The 20254-nt window shown below is 45.6% G+C and overlaps 1 protein-coding gene across 2 annotated transcripts in view; it reads left to right on the forward strand.

Annotated features, from left to right (window-relative positions):
• Positions 1–741: 741 nt before the first annotated feature.
• The window catches only part of Diras2 (DIRAS family GTPase 2), a 36414-nt gene continuing 16901 nt past the window's right edge, over positions 742–20254 (forward strand). The window contains exon 1 of one of the 2 annotated variants that reach the window (XM_008847354.1): positions 742–953. The gene's annotated coding sequence lies outside the window, so the exon portion shown is untranslated. Of the gene's footprint in view, positions 954–1026; positions 1209–20254 lie in introns of those variants that run through there. The other variant, XM_008847353.1, reaches the window with a different exon arrangement.

A 20254-nucleotide genomic window follows, 5' to 3' on the forward strand; every position in this document is an offset into this window, starting at 1 on the left:
TTGTCAGAAAGTAAATTCTGTTATTTCCTTGAAATGCTCATACAAAACCACACAGCACATACGTGGTTGTAACCCAAGATCCCCTATGCTGGTTTTGTCATGGGGTCCTGTTAAGTTAGAGTGCTTTAACTTGTGCTGTGTGGTTAGCTACTGGGTATTTCTTTCGATTTCTAAATAAGCAAGTTTTCAAATTTAGTATCTATGATGGTTAGTGTTGTCGACTTGACAGTATCTAGAAGCACCTGGGAGACAGGCCTCTGGGCATTTATGTGCGGGATTGTCTTAATTATATTAATTGATGTGAGAAGACCGTCTTGACTATGGGCAGGACCATCCCCTGACTGGGATCCTGGACTGTAAAAATGGAGAAAGGGGCCCTGGCAGAAGCAGGCGTGTCCACCCCTCTGTTTCCTGCTTGTCGATGCAATGTGATGACCTGCTTCCAGCTTCTGCTGCCTTAACTTCCCCACGTGAACTATGAGCCAGAACAAACCCTTTCTTGTCAGGGTATTTTATAGCAACAACAGGAAAATAAATATGCAAAAAAACAAAGCAAGTTTTGCTCTGTAGTTAGTAGTGATTAATTACACCTGGTTAGGCGCACAGTTTAAAACAGGAATCTGGTATCTTTTCAGGGAATTCAATGAATTTTCAGAAAATTCCAATCCTCGCCATCTATTCCAGGAACTTTCGGTAGAGGGCAGCTGAAGGCTCGTGAAGACCAGCGGGCGCCATTGAAGCCTTAGTGGCCAATGCTGCGTCCGTGCCACTCGGAAGCCCAGAGCTTGGGCAGGGCGGAGCAGGTGTCAAGGAGGCAAAAGCCGGAGAGGACTGCGTTGGAGGACCGCAGGGCAGTGCTGGGCCAGGCGCAGGTGCGGGCGGTGCACGCCAAGAGCAGGGTGCGAGTTCTCTCAGGGCTGTGCAGAGCTCCGGCAGGTGCAAGGCTCGAGGAGGTAGGTGCACAAGGCAGTGAGGGGCAGAGCAGGGCACGGGGCAGTGCACAGGGCAGTGCAGGGCTCTGGGCGGTGCAAAAGGGGTGCACGTCTTCGGGCGGTGCACAGGGCGGTGCGGGGTGCAGGGCAGCTGACAGCAGCGTCACCAGGAGGGAGCAGCGCGCGCTCCGCCTCAGCAGTAGCCGCATCGCGACGCGCGCAGCGGGTCCGGGAGCTGCGCCTGGAGACTCGCCGCGTGGAGCCGGCTCTCCTCAGGTAAGTGACCTCGGCTGTTTGCTGGGGCTGCCTGCTGCTCTCCCGCCTAGAGGCTGTGGCTTTGCTGCTGCCGGGATTCCTCTCTTTGGGGACACCATTAGTGTGCGTCCTGGAGTTGGAGAGGGGGACCATCCAGCAGCATCCTGCATCCTCACCGGGGAGGGTGAGCACTCTGCTATCCTAGGTTAACATTAAAAACAAAACAAAACAACAATAACAACAACAAGACATCTGGGTCTTACACATAATTATAGATCCCGTTGGAACAAGAGGTGTGGGTTGGGAAAATCCTGTGACTGCAGGTGTCTCCATGAATGCAGAAGTCGATTGTATGGATTTAGGAAAAGTCATGGAAAGACGTGGTCCTACTAAAGAAACACGCAGAGGTGAGAAAGTGACGGCTGGGGCATGCCGCATGCCTGCCTGCACTCTGGCCTTTAGAGCTCTTGCTCTGGGCGGAACCCGCTTCAATGTCTCATTTCTCTTTTTAAAAAGGCCAGGCCTGGGGTATCCAAGGGGGTCCCTTTCTTCTCCCAGTGGGAAGCGCTGAGCCGGGGCAAGGCGGCGCCGCCTCCCATCTCAATGTAAGAATGTGGGGCCCCATTTGCCAGTAATGACAGTTCGCGGCCCGCCGGGTGGCTTCTCCGGCCTGTTTTCTCCTATAATCCCCCAGTTCGGATTCTATGGGGCTGAGGGAGACTTGGAAACTGTAAGTCCAGTGCATCTGGTGTTCGGTGCCTTCAACAGTGGAACACAATGTAAATTTGCTGGAGGGATTTCCTTCTCCGGCTAAGCTCTGTGCACCGCCGGCTTCGCTTAGGAATTTATTTCACATTCCAGCTCTTGTTATCTTTAAAACGGACCCCCAAACGTGCTGGTTTATTGTATCAGAACTTTTATGACTTGCTTTTTAAAATAAGTATAAAAATATGATTTTAAGGACTATTTTCCTAAGTAACAATAAAAAGTCGAAGTATTTTACATCCAAAATCAGTCCAAATGTGCTCAACCCCACTGGTATTTGGATTCGAGGGGGTGGAGTGGGAGATAGAAAAGAGGAGGATAAAATTAGAATAAATTTAACAAATTTGTATGGGACTCATACTATTTTTTTTTTATTGTTGTTGTTGCCTGAAATTGCAAACTGTTCAGTTTTATCTGTGCCAGCTGTGCAGATGTAAGAGGTTCCTAACTGTGAGTGAGGGGGGCACAAGGAGACCCCTGATTTATCTTAGAGAAACAGAGGATGCCCCGGGAAGGAGGTCTTTCAGTGTCATTTGACTGAATACATTTAATTCACTGTCAGAGGTTACTCCCTGTAGAACACAGGCAGGGGGTGGGGAGGGCCAGGGCTGGCTGCTGACTGTAGCTGGGCTTGGACTCTGGCTTGCACTCACCGCTCAGTCCTTGGCTGTCTCTGAGATAAGAACTGAGGTGCACAGCTCATGGGGAAGCCTCTAGAAGCTTTGCTCACTGCTGCTTCAGTAGGGCTGCTCCTGAGACTGGGACTCACAGGATGAAAGGCAAACCCTAGGAGGACCTCAGCAGCTGACAACCAACCTTCCCAAGAAGGGTGTTTCAGCCAGTGGAAGGCGCTAGGTACCAGCCTCACAGAGTTCCCACGTACTTCATTGGAAATGCATTATTTCAGCAGCAAATGATGTGTATATTAAAACCTCTGAAAAATAATGGATATTGTTTTATAAAAAATTGTACCTGTGATAGTCAAAAACATATTCTTTATTTTTATCATTCAAGGGCAACAGTTAATGTGTTTAAGTCAGCTAATTGATTTAGACAAAAACACCATGCATCCATGATGAGTACAATATACTTTTGCATTAGAGAATTTGTTTTTGGCAAAGAGGACCAATAGTTGCCCTGGTGAGGAGAATGCCTGCCCTGGGTGTTAAAAGTGCTCAGCACTTTTAATTCAGATAACAGGTCCCTGTTCTCTCTTACAAGGAAGCTTGAATCTCTGTATTGATCTTCTGCCTGTCTGGCAGGCACATTGGCCTTGGACAGATGTCTTTTGAGGGATGAACTGATTTCTATGATAGTAATTGGTTTTGATAATTATTTTTCCAGGGAAACAGCTGATCCATCAAAAATGAAGATAATGATTTCCATGTCGCCAAAATTGCTGAGTGTGTGTGTGTGTGTGTGTGTGTGTGTGTGTGTGTGTGTAGAGGACAGATACCACTATTGAGGGTCTCCTTTGGTAGTTTATTTTTGAGACAGGGTCTCTTACTGATTTGATTAAACTGGCTGGCCAGCAAGCCCCAGGGATCCTCCTGTCTCTCCCTTCAGTGCTGGGATTATAGACAGGAGCTTCCAGGCCTGGCCTTTTATGTGAGTGTTGGGGATCTGAACCCAGGTCCTCCTGCTTCCTTGGCAAACACTTTACTGACTGAGCCATCTCTCCAGACTGGAGGTTTTTAAAAATATTTTATTTATTATTTTTATTTTATGTGTACGAGTGTATTGCCTACATGTAGGTAAGTGCACCCATGTTGTGGAGGATAGAAGAGGCCATTGGATCCCCTGGAACTGGAGTTAAGGACAGTCATTAGCTGCCAGGTGGGTGCTAGGATTCAAACCCAGGTCTTCTGTAAGAACAACCAGTGTTCTTAACTGCTGAGCTCTCTCTCCAGCCCCATGAGGTTTTTTAAAAGTTAAATTTACTAGCACCTGGATACTTAGGCATGAACTTAACATTATTTAACTGCTTTCTAAACTAAATACTACTTTAGTTTTTAATTACCTGGCATGCAAGGGTCTCTTCATTGACCAGGTGAGAATTCTCTGAAGAGCTGGGAACAGTTGTTCTCTGGCTCTCTGCCTCTTTGCCTCTGCCTCCTCTCTCCCCTACTTTGCTATTTCTTCTGCTGGGTTCTGGAAAGAAATTCTTTGTAATCAACTCACTGGTGCAGCTAAGCGCTGTCCGATAAATTAGTGCTGTTCAATACAAACAAATGCCACATGCATAATTGAAATGGTGCTATTAATCACATCAGAAAAGAAGCAGGTGCAATCAATTTCAATATTTTCAACTTTAGTATTTCACCTATCAAAAAGGTATCGTCAGTACAAAACAATAAAATCAGTTCCTTTTTTCACATGCTAAATCCATAAGAAATCTCAATACAGATCAGGTGCTGGGTTGCCTATGTGGCTAGTGGCTATTGATTGGCTAGTGTTGCTGTAGATTGTTAGCTAATTGAAAAGGTGATTTAAAAGCTAAGATGGGCTAGTGAGATGGCTCAGACAGTAAGGGCAACTGCTACCAAGTCCAAGGACCTTAATTCAATACCTGGATAGAAAAGGTGGAAAGAGAACCAACTCCAATAAGTTGTCCTCTAATCTCCAGACATATGCCAAGGCATGTGCATGACCCCTGTCCCCATACATGTAAAACATGTAAATTAAATAATAAAATGTAATAAAAAAGTTTTAAAAATTATAAAAGCTAAGATGTCAGGAGCCATTGCCAAGTAAGAACCATTAAAAATAAATTCACAAATAGTGTCAAATTAATTCAAGACTTTCTTTTCTTTGCTATTAAGGAGCTGTGGAAACCTGAGTGTCTCTCTCTCTCTCTCTCTCTCTCTCTCTCTGTGCATGTGCACATGTATGTGGGTTCATGTGTATGTGGAGGCCAGAGGCCCCTTTGAGGAGAATTCCTCACTTAGTTTTTGAGACTCTCAGTGAGCCTGGCACTCACTGATTGAATAGACCAGCTGGCCCAGAAGGTCTCAAGCTCCACCAGCCCCCACCTCCCCAGGATGGGCATTTCAAACATGCACCCCATGCTAGCTTTTTATGTCAGTGCTGAGGATTGAACTCAGCTCCACATGGTTGCACGGGGGCATTTTACTGACAGTTTGCACAGCCCTCTTACGTACTTCTCATTGCTGTGATTCTATGAGAATTACAGTCTGGATCCATTCTGCCCAGGACTGGAGGCCTGTAGTTGCAGAACCAGGGGACAGATGCTGACTTCTGTCCCAGGAGGTACAGGCCTGCATTTGCTTGGGCCAATTTGCATATTTAAATTCCTTTATGGGGAGGAATTACTAAATTCATTGTCAAATTGTTGTGTGGAAGGACAGAGGTGCCTGATCTTGCGAGTATTTTTAGTGTTTGCATCTATTTTTATGTCATTAGATAAGGGTTGCGTGAAGTGTAACTCTTTACACTTGACCTGTGAAACATGCTCTTTTAAGCAGATTTAAATGGCCTTAACTGAAAGCTATCAGTGTCTCTGCAGAGCCTGGGATCTCACAGGATTGCTAAGTGCTGGAGTGGCACCTGCTGCTGTCATCTGACTTTGTGGCTCACAATTCAGGATGGTTGATTTTAAAAGAACTGCACTGTGTGTCAAAGAATTTCAGGCGAAAAATTTCTAAGGCTAATTAATGTCTGGAAAGGGATTCTTTTTCTCAGAAAACAGCAAAATGCAGGAACATTCCATTCGGGTTTTACTCAGTGCATACCCACACATCAATACACTCACGCATTTACACAACCATACATCTGTGCACTCACACATCTGCACACCCCCATATCCATACAACCACACATCAACATACCCCCACAGCCACACACACACACCTGCATATTCACATATCCTCTGCACACCCACACATCCTAATGTCCACACATCGGTGCACTCACATATCTGCACACCCACACATCCATACATCCACATGTCCACAAGCATACACACTTGCATATTCACATATCTACTGCATACCCACACATCTGTACATTCACACACCCACACATCCACACATCTGCCAATCCACACATTTGCACACACACACACCTGCACACCCACATATCTGCACACCCACACATCTGCACATCCACACATCCACTCATCCTAACATCCACATATCCTCACAATTGCCCACCCACACAACTGCACACCCACACATCTCCACACCCACACATCTACACAACCACATAGCTGCCCACCCACACAACTGCACACCTACACATCTACACAACCATATATCTGCACACCCACATATCTGCACACCCACACACTTACACAATCACATAGCTGCACATCCGCACAGCTGCACATTTGTACACTCACACATCCATTCATCCACATGTCCACATACCCACACATCCACACACACCCCTGCATATTCACATACCCATACATCCTCATGTCCACACACTAGCACACCTGTACATCTGCACATCCACATATTCTCATACTTGTACCCCTGCATACCTACATATCTGCATACGCACATATCTACACACTCACACACCCACCTACCCACACATCCACACACATTCACACACATATCCACATGTTCACATATCCACACACCTGCACATCCACACATCTGCACACTCACAGCTGCACACCTACACATCCGTACATCCACATATCCACATACCCACACATCCACCATCACACACCTGCATATTCACATACCCACATATCCTCACATCCACATAGTCACACATCCACACATATGCACATCTATGTACTCTCATACCTGTACACCTGCACACCCACAATTGCATGCTCACACATCTACACACACATGCACCCACATACCTGCACATCTGTACATACATCCACACACCCATACCCCCCCTTGTATAGTCACACACATCTTCCTTCTTTAACTTCTCCAACAGGAGAGGGATTCCTACACTCACTTAAGCTCAAAGGAGGCCGTGAGAAAGGGAAACTTCCTACCTGTACTCTTAGGTTGTCCTTAGATTTTGGAGGTGTTTGTGTATGTTTGTCTGTTTCTCTTTGATACTGGGGACTTAACTTAGGATAAAACTCAGTTGACTGAGTTTTAATTGGAACAGCTTTGCAACTTTCAAGTTGGGAGTCACTCTGAGAGAAGATGTCAGAACCCAGGCTTCTACATCCAGGGCAAAGCCAGGCAGAATCTACTCTGCTTGCTATAGGAGTCCTATCCAACCCCCAGGAACAGTTCAGCTCATGGTCGACTTTCATAAGCATGGATTCACCTCCCAAGCCTGACATTCAGCCTTGAGCACCCCCAAGTGCAAGTGCGCACACCGGAGGCCAGTGGGTTACCTCCCTGCCTTCTTACCAATGAAACAGTTCCTGAGACAGAGTTATCTAGAATTATCCCCTGGGACCTAAAGGATTGGCCAGATGTTTTGCTTGTTTATTTTGACCTTTGCCCTTCTCTTAGGACCACTTTACACTTCACTGGACTCTTGAGACAGGATTTCACTATGTAGCCCCAGCTGGCCTGGAGCTCGCTTAAGGAGACCAGGCTGGCCTCAAACTCAGACATCTGCCTTTCTCTACCTCCTGAGTGCTGGAATTAAAGGTCTACACTACTATACCTGTCTTTCACCAGACTCTTGATTAAGAAAGAATAGTGGTTTCCAGATACTGGAGAGAGTGGGAAGGAGGTAGGATAGGGAAGGATTGGCCTTGGGTACTGTTACTGATGGGAACAAGATGCTGTGGAAATAATGATGAACTGCTCAGTTTCAATAAGTCAGAAGAATGGGTGTTCAGAGTTCTCACCCAAAAGACAAATGTCTGAAAAGAGAGATATGCTTGGCCTGATTTAAACATTACACAGTATGTATATATGTAGCAACATACAATATGCTACCTCATTAAATGTAAATGCATGTATATGTAATTGTTACCTTTTGCTATATAGTTAAAATGAATTTAATTTAAATTTTAAAAGATGGACGGGCTGGGGAGATGGCTCAGTCACAGGCATGAGGACGTGGGTGCGATCCTCAGAATGTAAGTCAAAATGCTGGTTGTGGTGGCATATGCTTGGAATCCCAGTGCAGAGGAGCTGGAGACAGGAGGATGCCTGGGGCTCACTGAAGGGGAGTCTTGCCCAATTGGTGAGTTTCAGACCAATGAGAAACCCTGTTTCAAAGGCTATGGATGGTGTTATTTAGGGTGATACTGAAAAAGGTCATTTTTTGACTTCTATATGCAAACACATGCACTTATACACACAGAACTTGCATATACATGCAGACACACGTGCGCTAAAACGTAAATTAAAAAAAAAACCCACAAATAGGAGAATTCAGCATGCTAACCTTCTGTGAGCATGTTAGTGAGGCCTATGAGAGTGTTTTCAAGCAAAAAGAGGCTGGAACTCAGAGGATGGAAATAGCTGGGTGACCTCGATTTAGAAAGATTCTAAATGACCTGGACTGTTATGACGACTGATCATTGTTGTTTTATGTTTTGATTTTCCCAGGCAGAGTCACAGGTGGCTCCAGTGAATTTCCTTTTTATTCCATTTCTTCAAATGCTGGTAAAATGCTCTCCACATACATACACTGTAATCTCAGTAATTTTGAGGGAACAGTGTATTGGGATGGTGAGCAATGAAATGATGGTATAAGCACGGGAACATGTGCAATGATCTTGAAGTAGGAAAGATTTCTCTAAACTAGGCCACTAAAAAGAGAAGATTTGCTAAATCACATCCATACAGCTTCTGAATTGATGTCCAAATATCAACAGACAACATCAAAGGGTGGCTCTCACATCTTGTACCTGTTAGAAGGCTCTGATAGGTTACCTGCACTCTTAGTCCTAAGACTTGGAGCTGTGGTATAAGTCAGTGATGCAGGCCCTGCCTAACATATAAGAGGCCCTAGTTCAATCCCCAGCACTACAAAAGAAAAACAGCCAGGCAAACAAGCAAAAACCCCCGAGCGGGTCTGATTCAAGGTCTTGGATGCTGACTGGGCCCTGAGGACTGAGAGCCACTGCCTTAAAATGCAGAGGATAATGCCGTATCCTGAAATTCCAGAGGACAAGGATGCACAGATTCCTAAGATACAACCTCCAACTGGCTTTAACATACACCATTTAATAATACACTGTAGCAGGCAAGGTGTGAGGAAACAACACGCACTTCCCAAGGAGGACAGGGTGGCAAACCGGTGGTAATTTTGGAGCACATTGGGCAAAACATACAAATTCAAGAATGAGTACATACTTTAGCTTAGCAGTTCTGTACATGAGATTTTTCCAATAGATAGACTAAAAAAACAAGATATTTCTATAAAAGGGTTGTTGGGTTATTGACTGAGGAAAAGATAACCCACAATGGAATCCTTTACAGTTGATAGCAAGCAAACTATGGAGCTCAGTAGCCCAACAGTGGATGGACAGTCTGGTCACTGGGCTCGAGTTTTTGTTTCTCTGACTACCAATCTCCAGTTGATCACTGTAGACCACATTGCTTCATACTTCATCATACTGCTAGCTCTTCTAGGCTGCCCAAGCTAAATATTTCTCTTTTCCATCTCAAATGCGTTTTTAAAATTTTATTTTATTTTTATTTTATGTGTATTGCCTGTAAGTATGTAAGTGCACCCATGTCGTGCAATGCCCAAGAAAGACAGAAGAGGCTGTCAGATCCCCTGGAGCTGGAGTTGAGGATGGTTGCTAGCTGCCATGTGGGTGCTGGGATTTGACACTGGGTTTTCTGCAAGAGCAGCCAGTGCTTTTAACTACTGAACCACCTCTCTAGCCCCTCAAATACATTTGAAAGAAATTATTTTGACAATTGAGTCTAAACTTATGGTGAAATAAATCACTGTTTCGAATCACCATGAAACAAGGAGCCTGCTGTGTGTACAGACCAGGAAGGTGCTGGACTTTTGTCTATCTTCTGTATTACGCGTTCCTAGATACCAAATAGTGCTGTTTTCGCACTGGTAATTTTTTGTAATATTTCAGTTCTGACAGTGACTTTCTGGGAATTTTCTGAGAATTTCTTTCAAGCAGTTTCCATCTTTTGGAACAATTCTAGATCTCACTGAAACTGCCAGTGTGGAAACACAAATGAAGTGTAGGCAAAGGCATCTCGGCCTACAACCCTGAGGAACTCATAGAAAGTGTGAGTCTGGGTCCAGGGAGATGGCTCAGTAGGGAAAGTGCTTTACTAGCATGAGGACCTGAGTTCTAATCCCCAGAACACACTTAAAGCCAGCATGGTAGCATGTGCCTATAATCCCAGTGTGCCTACAAGAAGATTGAGGCAGAGATGGGGACATTGCTGGATGCTCACAGGCTAGCTAGTGTAGTGAACAGTGAAGAGACCCTGTCTCAAATAAGGAAGAAGCTGAGGACTGACTTCCACACATGCATCCCTCCACACAAACATGTACACACACGTATACATAAAAAGAAAAGTAACAAATATTTAAATATTTATACCATACACATGTGCTGTACACATGACACAGATACATGTATAATAGACACACCTTTTACCTTCCCAGAAGGGTCCAGAAACTCATCAAACCTCAGATTGAGGATCACCTGGTGGGCGCAGCTTTCCTTCCTCTGTCATCCTCATGCTAAGAATACTCAATATTATCTTATCATTTCATTCTTCCCTCCCAAGATGTGCAGAGCGCAAGGCAGCCAAACCTCCTCCACTGACTGACCTCAGTGTCCTGTGGCCTCAGTGTCCTGTGGCCTGTGTTCCTGGTGAGGCTAAGCGGGACACTCTTGTCTCTGGTGTTAGGGCTAGCCTAGGATGCAGGTGAAACCCATAATTCTCCCTCAGTATATCACCTCAACCATTTGGTATTTGCTCTAATTTGCATTCTGTTGCTGTGATAAACACCCTGACCAAAAGCAACTTGGGGAAGGAAAGGGTTTATCTGGCTTACAGGTTACAATCCATCATTAAAGAAAGCCAAGGCCAAAACTCAAGACAGGAACTTGAATTAGAAACCATGGAGGAATGCTGCTTCCTGACTTGTTTCCTCTGACTTGCTGAGCTACCTTTTTTTAAAAAAAAAATTATTTATTATTTTTATTTTATGTGTATGCGTGTATTGCCTGCATGTAGGTAAGTGCACCCGTGTCATGCAATGCCCGAGGAGGTCAGAAGAGGCTGTCGGGTCCCCTGGAACTGGAGTTGTGGGCAGTTGTTAGCTGCCATGTGGGTGCTGGTATTCGAACCCAGGTCTTCTGCATGAACAGCCAGTGTTCTTAACTGCTGAGCCATCACTCCAGCTCCTCAGCTACCTTTTTTTATATGGCCCAGGCCCACCTGCCTATGGATGTCATTACCCACATGGGCCTCCCACATCAAGTAGCAATTAAGAAAATACCCCAGAGACATGGCCGCACATCAGTCTGATGGAGACAATTCCTCCACTGAGGTTTCCTCTTCCCAGGTGTCTCTAGTGTGTGTCAAGTTGATGAATACTAACCAGCAGTGGGGGTTCTCCTTGTTCACCTCTTGGCGGGGGCCTTCTGTGAAGCATCTACAATGCTTTTAATGAGTCAGAAGCCAGAGTTAGCTGTTATAAATACCTGCTTTCATCACTGCTCTGACTGGGTAAGTAAGCCAGAGTTGAAAGTTGCTGGGCAGTACTGTAGGTGAGTGTGAAACACTCTTCCTTCCTCAACACTTCAGAACCCAGAAGCCTACGCTCAGTTGCTGCAGGCTTGCATTGGTTTGCATGCCTTACAGGATTCACTGTCCTGAGCATGCAGTTGAAGATTCTACTGTGAGTAGCTTGTGTGATGGGCAGTGTTCCTCCACAGCTCTCTTGTTTTATTAAAGCCACCTTGTAGTACTTCCGATCCCTGAGGCTGCTGTGTCTTTCTTCTCCTCCTCCCTGTGTATTTGTATTCACTTTAACTTGAGCTGAAATAATAGATCACTTCCTAGCTGGGCAAGATGCTGCTACTTGAACTCTACAGAGTCTTACACCCTTAGTGTAGAGAACTGGGCCACCGATGCCTGGGTCAGGGTGTAAGATCATCTTATCTAGACCCTCAGACCCTTGCTAAGTGTGTGTAGGGTGGGGAGAGTGGGTGTATGTACATATATATATATGTATATATATATATGTTCATATGTGTGCTGGTGTACATGCTTGTGTAAACTTGTGGGTGTGGAGGTCAGAGTCAAATTCAGGTGTCATTCATTCCTCAGGAGCCCTGTACCTTGTTTTGTGAGATGGGGTCACTGAACCTGGAGCTCACTGATTCCTTTAGGCTGACTGGCCAGTGAGCCCCAGTGATCTTCCTGTCTCTACATCCCCAACACCAAGATTATAAACATGTGCCACCATGTCCTGCATATTTACGTGGGTTCTGGGACTCTATCGCAGGTCCTCCTTCCTGCACAGGAAGCCCTTTACCCACTGAGCTGTCTGCAGCTCCTCTGATCAGCATTTTGGTGGTTCTTTCTGTGTCTCAAGTTTATTCTTTTCACTGTCCAATAGCTGAGCTGGCCTTTGGGGAGCAGAAACCATGCATGCTCTCAAATTAAGCTTTAAAAAAAAGTTTTACCTATTATTTAAAAAAAATTATGTATATGAGTGTATTGCCCCTGTGTCATGCAATGTCCATGGAGGTCAGAAGAGGGTGTTGGATTTCCTGGAACTAGAGTTACAGACTGTTAGCCTCCATACAGGTGCTGGGAATCAACTCGGGTCCTCTGTAAGAGCAGCCAGTGCTCTTAACTGTGGAGTCATCTCAGCAGCTCCTCTAAGTAATCTTAACACATTGATGTTTTTCTTTATGTTTGTCTCTTTTAGAGGAACCAACATGGACTTTTGTGATTAATGCATTTTCCTTCTCTTCTGAATATTCTTTTTAATCTTTAAGATCCCCTTTATGGAAGGTCCTGATTCTGTAGCAGAAATCATATGCTAGAACAAGCCCTGCTGGATAGTTTTCTTTTTGGTTTTGAGTTGTTCACCTGTGCAAAGGCTCCTGGCTTCTGGGCTGTGACTGGAAGGCTGCCAAGGGCTGTCTAGGTGTAAAGAGCTGTGTGATGTTGTTTCTCCGTGAGTTTTTAAAAGTGTGTGGCTCTCCCCATTTATGGGACATACTCCTACACTGCTTACTGACCTAGAACAAACACAAGGAGACATTCATAGAGGGAGGCTCATCAGTCCTAACCTCTGCCCTGGCTCTGTCATTCTGTTGGCTTCTGACCTCCTGGATGTTCTTGTGTACTCTTAACTGTAGAGTAGTTATGAGTGTACGCACATGTATGTGGAGGCCAGGGGTTGATGGTTGATATCTTTCTCAATTCCTCTCCACCTTATTTCTTCATATTTCAACTGTTTTATTTTATTGTTTTAATTTGTTTTCGGTGAAATTCATACAATATATTTTTGGTCATGTTTAGATCCCCTCCCATATCTACACCCCCCTTTCTAAACCCCCCACCAAATTTGTGTACTCTATACAAACACACACACACACACACACACACACACACACACACACACATAAATTCCTGTAGAGTCAGGTTTGTGTCCCCAAATGCCCTTCAGTATGGGTTCATCCACTGAAGCCTGGTCAACCTACTAACAGTCTCACCCTTATGTGAGACTGAATCTCCCCTTCCCAGCAGTCATTGGTTTCCAGTAGTTCCTCAGATAGGGTTGGGGTTTCTTACCCACTTCCCCAAGTCTATGTCAGGATTTTGCCTGGCTTGAGTTTATGTGGGACTTGTCCATGTTGTCAGCATAGCTGTGAGTTCATATGAGTAACTAACTAGTTGCCTGGAAAACTCTTGTGGTCATTCACCCCCTCCGGCTCTTACAGTCCTTCTTCCCCCTCTTCTGCAATGATCCCTGAGCCTTGGGAGGCAGATACAGGTGTCCTATTCAGGGACAAGCACTCTGCAGCCTCCTGTTCTCTGCATTTTGGCCAGTTGTGTGTCTCTGTGTTAATCACCATCTCCTGCATAAGGGTGCTTCTCTGCTGAGGGCTGAGAGATGTACTAATGAAGGCAGGTATGGCAAAGCCTGGATCTCAAGGTCCACAATGGTCCTAGAAAAGCAAAAATGGCTGCTGTGAGGAGGTGTGGACTCTGCCTTATTTTTTGAGATGGGGTCTCTCTAGTTGAACAGGAGGCATACCAATTTAGTTCGATTGGCTGGCCAGTGAGCATCCTATCTCCAATTCCCCAGTGCTGGGGTCACAGGCATGCACCACCATACCTGACTTTTTATGTAGGTGCTGGGGATCCAAACTCAATCATCATGCTCGCATGGCAACCACTTTACTCACTGAACCATCTGCCTAGTCCCTGCTGCTGCTGTTGCCTGTTAGAGGGCACTGGCTGGGATTCATCGCTTCCTCCTTCACTGGCTGGATCATTTAGGGTAGTTTCACTCATTTCCTACACTTTTTATTTATTTAAAAAATATTTTCCTTATTATTTTTATTTCATGTGTATGGGTATATTGCCTACATGTATGTAAGTGCCTCCATGTCTTGTAATGCCCACAGAGGTCAGAACAGGGCACCAGATCCCCTGGAACTGGAGTTATAGCCGATTGTTAGCAGCCATGTGGGTGCTGGGAATCAAACCTAGGTCTTCTTCAAGAGCAGCCTAACTGCTGAATCATGTCTCCAGCCCGGTCCTTCACTTTTTATAAGCTTTCTGGCCTCAGGTTCAGGGACTGGGAATTCGCCACTTCCAGGCCCCAGTGGCAGCACCATCCTCCCTCTACCACGGCATCCTTTTCGCTGTGTGCTTGCTCAACTTTTCTTCAGCCTTTACCAGAAGCTTAGAGTTTGTCGTGCCCATTTCTCACCATCTTCCCAGGAAAATGCATACACACCCAGCTCTCTGTATTTTAAAATCAACTTTAAAAAACTTGAAAAAAAAAATCAAAACTATTCAGCATGTAGCCACCAATTCCTAACCTTTCGCCTGAATCAACTCCAGTTTCAGAACGTGTTTCTGACCTTCCTTTCTCTGTTTGTGAATTAATTTTTTGTTCCATTTATTTAGTGTACATGCATGTTTATAGGTGTGTGTGTGTGTGTGTGTGTGTGTGTGTACCTGCCATGGTACATAGTTGAGGACAACTTTCAGGAAGATGTTGGGGTCCCATCCACGCTGTTTGGTGGCCGGGTCTTTCTTTTCTGCTGCTGCACAGTACTCCAGGCCAGCTGGCCTGACAGCTTCTTGGTGATCCTCCTGTCTCTGCCTCCCACTTGCTGAGGAGTAGGAGTGCCCGTATTATAGGTGTTCACCACTGCATCTGACTTTTTATGTGGGTCCCAGAGATGGAGCTTGGGGTTGTCAGGCTTATGCAACAAGGCTTTTTACCTGCTGAGCCACAGCAACCAAGACTCTTCCTCCAGCCTCTGGAAGGCTCACGTAAAATCCCTGTACTGAGTGCCTGGTCTTGAAGTGGCTTAATCAGTCTTCTACCAGACGGCCATGGCGGGGCAGTAGCAGCTGCTCCACTGCCGGGCTTTGGAGGTGGTGGTGTGGTCTGTGTTGGTTCCCTGCTATTGCAGCCTAGGGCCACATCTAGAGACCCACTCAGGGACTAGACAGGTGGCTTTGCAGTTACGAATGTACTTCTCTTGCAGAGGACCTGAGTTGAGTTTCGTTCTCAGAACCCACATTGGGTAGCCTACGATTGCCTGGAACTCCATCTCCAGAGGATCTGATGCAACTATCTGTCTTCTGTGGGCACCTGCACTCACATGTGCATACACACAGACATATACGTACACACACCCACATAATTTTAAAAGCACTCTTTGAAAAAAAGATGCACCTATTCCATCAAACCACCTATAACCCTCACGGGTATGTGAAAGGTGCTGGGACAAGCAACATGGAGAGAGAAGCAGAGCTCTTTGCCCAAGGGCTCGCTCTCAAAGCAAACTGTTTAGCCTACCCTTTATTAAAAGACAAATATAGATCCATTCATGCCCTGAGGAGAACCTTTGTACATACTTCCTGTGGACCAGGCAGTTGTCACCCCTTGGGGATAAAGCAATAGCAGTGAATAGAACAGATAAAAAGCCCACACAGAGCTTTTATATAGTGGAGGAAAAAACAGATTTTTACAAAGGTAAATTACATAGACAGCCAGGAAGGCCTGTGTGCTGTGAAGAAAAGGAAGCAAGAGGAGGCTGGGTGGCCGCAGACCACCAGAGGTGAGATTGGGTTGTTAGTTGAGACAGGTTGGCCAGGGACAATCTCATTGAGAAGAGTAATGTCTGGGCACAGGCCTGTAGGAGGCCAGGGTCTAAGCACTGTGGCTGTCTGGAGAAAAGAGTGATTCGTGCAGAGGGGTCAGCCAGTGCAAAGGTCCTGAGGCAGGAGCATGCTTGGTGTGTCAAGGAGCAGGGAAGATATTAGTGATCCTGATGGAGTGAGCTAGGGGCACTGTGACAGGAAACAGGTGTGTGTGTGTGTGTGTGTGTGTGTGCAGGGGAAGCAACCCCCACCCCCATACTCCCACGAAGTCAGCACAGGGATTTGATGGAGGGACTTGAGAATATAGATGAATGTTCTGGAGCCCACAGGGAGAACTGACTGGAAGAGCTCAAGGCCTGAAAAAAACTGGCTAGACAGGCAGCAGCTGTCGAAAGCCAGGTACCACATGAAGGTGCTTGGAGAGCCATTGGGGGCAGTGGAGAGTGACTTGTGGCTGGGTCTGTGTATATCCAGAAGAGGCAGCAGATGGCGTAGATGTGAGGAGGTAAGGGAAACTCCAGGATGCTTGGCCTGGGTAACTGGAAGGATCCTGCTGACAATAGCTAAGATGAGGATGTTGCAGGGGAGTCCTGAGGGGGCTATGTGTGTGGCATGCTCAGCTTTGCCCAGGTCACAGATGGGATGCCTCCACAGCAGCCTGGCAGAGGTTTTGAGTCATCCATGCATCTGCAGATGAGGGGGACAGTCCTGGCCATCAATGTGAGGTGGGCAGTTTTTGGCATAGGGGTGTTTAAGGTAATGAAGACACACTATTACTGACCGACTTCTCTAGTGGAGAAGGGATGAATAGCCAGGGCAGAGGTATGGGTCCACCTGCTTAGAAGCGTGGTCCTGCTCCTCCTCTCCTTCCCCACCCTGGTCCAGCCATTGTCAGAATGCACTGTGATACTGTTGGTGCCTGTGACTGGACTCCTGTCTCCATACCTGCCTTCTACCTGCAGGGCCTTCAGAGTGGTTGTTTTATAGTGGAAGTCACAGCATTTGACTTCCCTGTGCAAAACCACTGGTGGCTTCCTGCTCTGAGCAGAGGGAAAGCTGATCTCTGGCCTCTCTCCGAAGGCTCCGCAGGACCTGGCTGTCCCCATTTGTGATTTTGCTGACGTCTTCTGCTTTACCCATCTGAAAGTTCCTCTTTGTACCCAGAGCCAGTCAGACAGCACCTGTGTCTATACCTGCTGGGCAGCCGCTGCCCCTCCTTATAGTCCACCATCACCTCACTTGAAACTTTGCTCACATATCAACTTTGTGGGAACTCCTTTCTTGTCCTGTCACTCATCAGAGGCCCACAGTATATTCTTGAAACAGAATGGGACACATTGCATTGATGTGTTTTAATCAAATGGACCCACACCCAGGAGAACCTTCCATTTGGAGGACTTTTTTAGTATTTTTACTTATTATTTTTTATTATTTTATGTATATGAATATATTGCCTGCATGTATGTGAGTGTACCTATGTGGTGCAATACCCATGGATGTTAGAAGAGGCCATAGGATTCCCTGGAACGGGAGTTATGAACATGGAGTTGCTAGCTGCCATGTGGATACTGAGAACCAAACCTTGGTCCTCTGCAAGAACAGCCAGTGCTCCTTAAGTGCTGAGCCATCTCTCTGGCCCTGGAAGACCTTTCTAATGATTGGATTTTCAAGTTTTTAATTGCACAGGTGGGAGAATTTTAATTTTTTTGTTAAATTTATTTGTGGTGTGTGTGTGTGTGTATGTGTATGTATGCACATGCATGTAGTGGTCAGAGGATGGCTTGAGGGAATTGAGTCTCTCCCTCCACCATATGGATCCCAAGGATAGAATTCAGGTTGCCAGGCCTGGCAACAAGCATCTTTATCTGCTGATGCATCTCACTGGCCCAGATGGGAGACGTTTTTGAGATACATTTAAATCACATATGGCTGCCCTTTGGTTTGGAGGATTCACTCTCTGTCAGAACTCAAATCCCTTCTAGAAGAGGGAATAGTGTTAGCATATACCTCCACACATCCTCTCCTGGGTGAAACCATCTCTGAGGACCTTACATTACCCAAGACAGTGGAAATGTGTGCAAAAGATGTTCCACTGCATTGTTTATGGAATAGTGATGAGAAAACAAGTCTGTAACATAAAGCATTTTGAAATGACAACCTGCAAAGCCTGGGATGTAGCTCTGTTCGTGGAGAGCTTGCCTGGCATGCATGAAGCCCTGGGTTTGAGTCCCAGTAGGATAAACCAATAGTTTTTTTCCCCTGAACATCTTTGATCCAAGGTGGGTTGAACCTGCAGCTACTGAACCTGGGAATATGGAGGGCCCCCGATGGTGCCACTATTTTAATGTATCTCTTCTCAAGATCTTTCCTTTTCAAGGCTTTCCAAAGCAGATCTGGATTTTTTTTTTATTTTATAATTTTATTTGTTCATTTTTGAGACAAGGTCTTATAAGTCCAGGCTGGCTTTAAACTCTCTATGGAACTCTAACCCTCCTGCCTCTACCTTCCAAGTGCTGAGGTTACAGGTATGTGACACCATGCCCAGTTTATGCTCCTGAGAATCAAACCCAGGACTTCATGAATGCTAGGCCAGTGCTCTGCCAACACAGCTACACTTCCAACCTCTTCAGGTATTATTTTTAAAATGTTAACTTTATATTACAGGGATGGAGGGAGTGTGTTTGCTTTTAGAAAAGAGCTAAATGGTATGTTACGAAAAGTCTCTTGTCAAACAAATTGCTGACCCACTTAGAACAACCGTTGTTTGTATAGAAGAAAAAGCATGCAGCATGGTCTGAGTTCTGTGACTCCTGTTTTGGCTGCAGGGTAATCACTGAGCCATTGTATGTCAGTGCTTGCTTCCAGGGTCGCCCCTCATCTCTGTATAACACACTAATGCCTGTTGATCTCAAAGGTCCTATTTTTTCATATTAAGCACAAATGTCCAAAGGCTTTGGGTAGCTTCCACCTTCTTTGCTGCACCACCAATCTGTCAGGTCAGGCAATGAATAAATTCACCTCAGAGTCTGCTCCTGTCATGGCAGCACGCAGCTGGTGTAATCATGATTTCAGTTGATATATTGTCCTATGAGGTTGAACAGAGCTCTTCAGAGAACTTTGTTTTTATTTTGTTCTTTAAAGAGTTCACTTATTTTACTAAGCACCACAAGGTGTTGCCACAGCAAAGAACTGATATATACCAAGTGCTTCCCGTGTGTCCTACCTAGGGTCAAGACACTGAGCTGCTGATGGATGAGCCCATAGCTTTGTCTTTTGGGTACTTGAGGGGGCGGGAAAGGAGTAGGAAGACAAAGGAGGAGAAGGAGGGGGGAGGATGAGGAGGAGGAAGGAAGAAGAGGGAAGAGGGAGGAGGAAGAGGATGTGCAAGAGGAAGAGAAGGGGTAGGAGAGAGGAAAGGAAGCATGCAGATATGTAAATAAACAAGAGAAGAATACATGTCCCAAAGCTTTGCATTGTTGAAGGAGCCGTGCTCTAGTGAGATCTAAAGAGATGGGCCTGAGACATTTTTAACCGTTTGTACTTTGGTCCCACTGTTCGCAAACCTGTCTTCTCGGTGAACACTGCACTTCATCTTCTGTAACCACTTTCTCTCTCTTCCTGTAGGATGTGGAGGCATTTCCAGCCTCTCTTCACATACCCTCATATGGTATTTTACCTATTTTTCCACAGCGAATGTTTTTCCAATGGTTTGTGGCTTTGGCTTTTCACTCTTAATTTTTTGGTCTTGAATAACTTTTATTGGCGTGTGTTAATTATACATAATGATGGGTGTCATTATGATACTTTGTACAGATACATCATGTATTTTTATCATATTTACCCTCTTTGCTCTTTCTTGTTCCCCATCTCTGCTGATCCTATTCTTTCACCTTACTCTTCTTTTCTTCCTTCCTTCCTTCCTTCCTTCCTTCCTTCCTTCCTTCCTTCCTTCCTTCCTTCCTTCCCTCCCCTCCCTCCCTCCCTCCCTCCCTCCCTTTCTTTTGTTTTTTTCTTTTCTCCTTCTCTTCTGAGACAAGT

This window comes from Nannospalax galili, unplaced genomic scaffold (assembly GCF_000622305.1).
Source record: "Nannospalax galili isolate Female #2095 unplaced genomic scaffold, S.galili_v1.0 scaffold762, whole genome shotgun sequence".
In the NCBI taxonomy this organism is placed as follows: domain Eukaryota; kingdom Metazoa; phylum Chordata; class Mammalia; order Rodentia; family Spalacidae; genus Nannospalax; species Nannospalax galili.